The following is a 6,516-nucleotide window of genomic DNA, read 5'->3' as shown; positions in this document are numbered from 1 at the left end:
TTTACTGTCCAGTTGTTTCTTAAATAACCAGAAGATTTTACGTGATTTGAATATATCGACTACTGTCGTCGTGGAACCCATGATATATACATCCACAGCTGCCCTAATGAGACTCTACGTGTTTACTGTTTGACATTTTTCCATCAACTTTATTGACAGCTTGTGTTCCCAGATGGACAGGTCAAGTCGAGTTTTCCCGAATGATATAGTTGATCAACCTATATCTTTTATTTGTAAGACATTTAGTAGCCGAAGGAGATAATATTTATTATCTAGTATTGAAATAGTTTCAACATTGTTCAACCCAAAGTACAAATTATTTCGTCTTTAACAAAGTAATATACGGATAGTGACGTTATCAGGGTAACAGTTATCTGTCGTAAACAAACAAAGCTATGAGCACATATTATAGCAGTCTTCGGTGCTCCTAAGGCTCTCTCGGTATATTCAGAACTGAGTACCTCTTTGGAGTCAAAAAGAAACCAACAGAAGAAATACGGCACAAACTTAGAACAACTTCAGCCGTAAGAGCAAATCATGTACACCTTTCAATGCATTTTTGTTTATAAAGAGGCGATTTACAAGGTACCTTTTTTTTATCGATTACCAAATCTAAAGTGGTTTAGATAAATCACTGTTTTGACATAAACATACATGTAATATAGCAAGATAGTGAACAACACACACATCTGGATCAATTTGCAACTTTCTTGAAACGTTCTATGCAGCGTAGCCTGTTATCTAGTCATATGCATATTGACAAAGATTCATAAATAATCATATCAGTGTTCTACACTTTCCAACTACTAGGGATTTAGCACAATCATTTCGCCGCACACTTCTCTTACTTTCTATGCGTAAACTAATTGGGATTACTGCAAAGGCGGTGGGTATCATCTGTATCCTTATTATCGCCCAATCAAGGTAATTGTACGTATCGCGAGGAACTACATCTCCAGGATTTCCATTTTCCCCGTTTTCTTTAAAGTTACAATTTCATATTTTCTAAGAAAGTCAAAACATAATTATTTCTATGTCTTTTGCTCAATAGGTTGCCAACTCACTATTATACGATCATAGGTGTCATTCTCACGCTTTAAACTCATTTACACCGGAAATAATAACACAATTACCCCCAATTACCTCCCTTGTTTTATATTCTCCACCATGGAGTAGCTATCCTCAAACGTTTGAATTTGCAGAGGAAAATGATATTTTTGCCAATTTCTCAACTGGCATTAGTGAATTATAGGATTAATAAGATTATTCTTTAACAAGGTAGGACTGTTTATAGATACCATCTATTTTAAGGCTTTATTTTAATAAATTTTAAAAATATAACATAAAAATATGAAATTGCAACTTTATATTACGTTTTGCGTGTACAATAGGCCTATTCTTAATTTCAGATAGGGTAATGATCCAGAATCTAATTCCTGATAGAAATTTCATTTGTAAGAGATGCTTACAATCACACTCGTCGTTCACTTTAGAGCATTTTGGCGGCGGTAATGAAACGTCGCTATTCGTGTTCACGGTTCCTACCCATGGTGTTAATATAATTTATATGAAGCTACAGTAAACGAAATTCAAATATCAATGCGCGTATTCAAATGTTACCTGGAATGTAGAAACTACATCAATTTCCGAGCCATAGGTAAAAATAAGATATCTGAAACTAAAGTAAATTATTAATACATATTTTGTTTCGAAAATTTATCGGTAACTCATGAAACTCAAATGCCTGTATCTCAGTCAATTTTCAAGCTATAGATCACAAATTTTGCACAGTTTCTAGTTTTTACATGTATTTTTTCCTGATTTTTTCGAGGGGGTCGATTTCCCACCCCTGGCCCACTTGACATGGAATGACCGCATTGTTTATGGAGTATATCGGTAACTAAAAGAAAACATGTACACACGTGTGTTAATCTGTTGTGTATATGTACAATTTAGGAACAATGAGTGGAAGATAATCCTGGGATAGATTTAAGAAAATTAGTGAAGTTAATGGCCAATTGTTACTTATTGACCATTAAGTATGACAGAAGCAATAACATACAATTCCACAACTGCGGAATACACGAAAATATAATAAACAAACCTTTGTTATGAGTCTTTACTGGCCAGTCGACCTCTTGTTCATCAAACTGAACAAGATAATCCACCCACAACAAGGTAGCCATAAAACATCTCAGGTATGCATAAATATTTACAATTAAATAGGAATATGTTTAGCTATGAAATAAGACAATAATATCTAATAATATAAGGGCTCTTTTTCAATTTTACAATCCCATCGATGGTTGCGTACTCTATCCCGTAGATGTGTGCCCGTCTCCCCGATGTAAAATCTTTGACAACTAACTATAATTGCAAGTCAAGACACATATGAGATTCTTTGTGTCACATTTCATATTGTCGTTGACACTAAAAGTAAAGTTATGAAAATTATATTTGTTATTTGGCGTAATATGGTCGCAAAATTTACATCGAAGATCCCGGCAATTACTGTGACCAATTAAGGACGTGTTTATGAAGAGGCGATGTAGTAAAAAGGTTTGATGAATTGTCAGAACTTTTTTTTTGCCTTCCAATAAATCAAAAATGCGTTACATAACTTTCGTGTTTTTCGGTTGGCGAATCACTATTTAAGGAGGATCTGGGTAATTAAGTAACCTGATTCAATATGGCCGTGATATATTTTTTAAAAATCTTGATTGCACATTCGTCTTATTGAGAATGTACTTTAGTTATGTCGGTGTCTTTTGGGTAAAAATAACTTTACAGTGGTTTATATTGTTTATGTTCTTCTTAATTATATTTAAATCAAAGTACATGGCAGAAATCTGACATCATGGAGGACTGATGTCAGTTAAAGATACATCATGGGAGATTCGATAACGAGTTGGCAGTTCTCACTATAATAGTTAAAAACTAGATAATTTAAAGGCAATTTTCTGAAAATTTCATTCAAATTGATCCACTATGAACCGAGAACTAAGAGATTGAAATTTCCGCCTAGCCTCGATCATAATTACTAAAGTCAGTACGATAAACAGCATAGTCTCGATTATCCATTTAATTGTTAAATCGTGAAGGAAAGTTATGCAGTAAATCGACTCATAATCCACTAAAGATCGCAGGCTAGCGATGCCATTTAGAGTTGATTATGGTCTGGATAGGTTAATCAATGTCTAATTAATAATTTAGATAACATTTCAGGCCTAAAGAAAGACCTGCAATAGACAAATTTAGCTCTTGCATAATGTATGTTTAAGTCTTTTTTGAAGACAATGTTTATTTCATAGGAGTTTGCTCTTTCTTAGGGATATATTTTGCGTTTTGTCGCCCTTTTTAAAGCGCTGTAGCATCTAAGTCATCGTCAAACCTTGAAATAGTACCAAATTAACACACCGGAAGTGCTGTTGCTTACATGCTTACGGTAATATTGAATCTTCATGAGATATACACGCAAAGCGTGGACATACGTCCCCTCAGTTATCTCTCGACGGCAGCTTATCCAAAAGCAAAACGTTGATGTTAACCCAATTTGATAAGGTTCCTTTATGTGTTCAAGACATCTGATCCCACTATATCGTGTTCACAAGCTTGAAAATAATTCGTTAACACCTGTAGCCTCTATCGCCTTCAAGTGTGGTGGGGTAACACCGGAAGATTGAATATTTAAAGAGTTTGACCTCTCATGGCCCTATGCTTCACACCAGATTTGAAATAAAAAACAATGTTAAAAACTATAGCCTCTATCGCCTTAACAAGGTTTCGAACAAAGGGGGTTAATGTTTTAATTATTCGCCCTTGCCTGGTTACCAGAATGACATAGCTGTTGTCACTTATGTCCAAGAATATTGCAGTGTTTACATAACGTTTTGAACGTGTGTCAAGAACGAATCACAGTCATGGTGTGCGCACTTTGGACGGCTGCGTGAAGCAAATTAAAATAGCAAGGATGACTTCATCGGGATTGAAGATCTAGATCCGAAGATGTTTACCGACGAAATTGAACCTAATGTGTCAGAAATTTAGAGGCTCAAATTGAACCTAATGTGTCAGGAATATAAATGTCCAAACTAGTAAGAAGTTTTAAAAAATAGCCAAAAGATGACGAAGATCTTTATACAGAGGTATTTTTTTCAGTCATTTAAAAATTTTTTTTATGTACTTTGAGGTCCCGGCGATCTGAGGATAAAAATGAAATAGCGTGACCCCATTTCTCACACAACTTGTACCTGCTGGTTCTGACAAGCGTGCTACCTGTATTGCCGGGAGTCCAACCAATTAGTGCATGATTCCAAGCTCTGTCGAGAGATAGCTTACAAGATTAGATTTTCGGAGATTTACATTCTGAAATCGACTGTAGGCACAAGTCGAGCAGTAATAAGAAAAGAAGATAAAGAAGAACGCGAAACAAAACCCAATGACGAAAAACAAACAGCGTATTTTTCAAGAAAAAAATCTACTGTAGAAAATGACAAACAACCCCATATCAGCAGGTGTTTGTCAACCTGAACGAGAGGTGGAGACTGGAAGAGCGTTGGACTCGGACTCGGACGAAACTACAGATATGTTACGGCGATTGGGTCACACCTAGGCGTCCAAGGCATGGGTTCTGGACACCCTTTGATAACTGTACTCACCGAAGTATGTACAACGGGCGATATTCTTATTTACAGAAAAAACTCGTCATATTAGAGGAATTGGTGCGTTTCATCGTGGATTTGTCAACTTTGTATTGCGCAATTTTTTCTTCAAGGGTGACAATAAAATGAAGTGGGGTTTAACATCCTATAGTTCTGCTCCGACTGGGCTAATGAAGACGACGACTGGTGACAAATGCCAATTTGTTATGAAGAAAAGTGGATGAGATGTTTTGGTTTAAATGAACTACTATCTGTAATTTATCATAATAATAAAAGCCTCAAATATTACCACTGTTTGTCGTGTATTTTGTACACGGTGAACAGTCCATATGCTGATTACACTATTTTGCCTTATTACACTATTTCGTACTTGGTTTTATTTTATTTTATCAAATATCACTTTCTATAGCGGAAGGTTAAATGTCAATGACAATAATTATTTACTTATCATTTTTCCCGTGAGCGCAGCCTTCCTATAAATATTAATTCTGGGGTGTCAAATAGAAACAACGGGGTCTAACACTTAACGTGTCGCTTTTGCAAAATGATCATAAGATTTAATATGATTCGGATACAAAATATTTGTATCTTTGACTTGTTAGCAAGTCAAGAAGCAAAAGTTGATGACGGGTGCTCGACCAAACGCCCCAGCTTAACACCGACAAGGAACAGTGAACACAAATAACCTACTCCCTGTGACACAGAATATCGCAGCTAAGGTATGTTCTGACAACAAGACCTTCAAAACAAATTATGTGGCTATTACGTGGGATCACGTGGCTAAGTGGGTAAGACGCTAGCTCGCTAGCCTGGAGGTCGGTGTTCGATCCCTGCATTGGCCGAGAAAGTTCATCCAGATTTTCCGGCGTGGTTCTCCCTTGTCAGTGATGCAGGACGGGGGGGGCTGACAAGGAAAGCTGTCTAGTCGTTCGGATGGGACGAAAAACCGGGGTCCCGTGTACACATTGGCGTGCACGCAAAAGATCCCTTGGCAGTTGGAATTCGATATAAGAGTAGGCCGTCCGGGCAAAATTTCCCTCATAGCACACTGTATGGCGTATGCTCGTCTTCATTAGCCCAGTTTAGGAGTAGAACAGTAGGACGTTAAACTCCATTTCATTTCATTTCATTTACCTTGGATAGTGTTGGAGGTTCTTTACGGAAAATCGTTGATTGTCCCAAAATGGAATCAATTTCACCATCGTCCTTTACTGGAAGACCCCCCCCCCCCACACACACACACACACACCCACACACACACTCCCATGCACCTCGACCCAATCGATAGTGTTCTGGTAATTATGGGCAGGTGTACTCTTGATATCTTAATCAGTCAGTTTAAATCGTCAAAAATGTCTAGCATCTCATGATTTAGCACCTGATATATATAAATCATACAGACTGACTAACAGTAATTGTGCTATACTTGCAAGACATTGAACCAGTGGAGCGGTTCTTAACTTTCTTGCCTATGCATGGACATACATGTACAGGACAGACTATCGCGGACACAGCAGTATTGTTTCTTCGGTCGAAAGATATTGACTAGGAGAACAATATTGGACCAGTAATCAGTATATGATAATACCAGAAATGAGCGGGATCTACCAAGGAAGCCAAGCGAATATTAAAAAAATTGCGTTTTGAATTTAAAACCATTTCTTTATTATAGATTCTTTAGAATTAATATAAGATTGATTATCGAAAAAGTAAATATTAATTTATAACGCACTGATCGAATATTGACAGATATATTCATATCAAGATAAATAATCTAAAAATTATTGATAGTTCAGTGATATTGATAAATATGAAAATAGATATTATTGGGAAATATCGATAACATTTTTAACAT

Source organism: Patella vulgata, chromosome 1 (genome assembly GCF_932274485.2).
Source record: "Patella vulgata chromosome 1, xgPatVulg1.2, whole genome shotgun sequence".
NCBI lineage: Eukaryota > Metazoa > Mollusca > Gastropoda > Patellidae > Patella > Patella vulgata.
Note: the sequence above shows the minus strand (reverse complement) of the source record.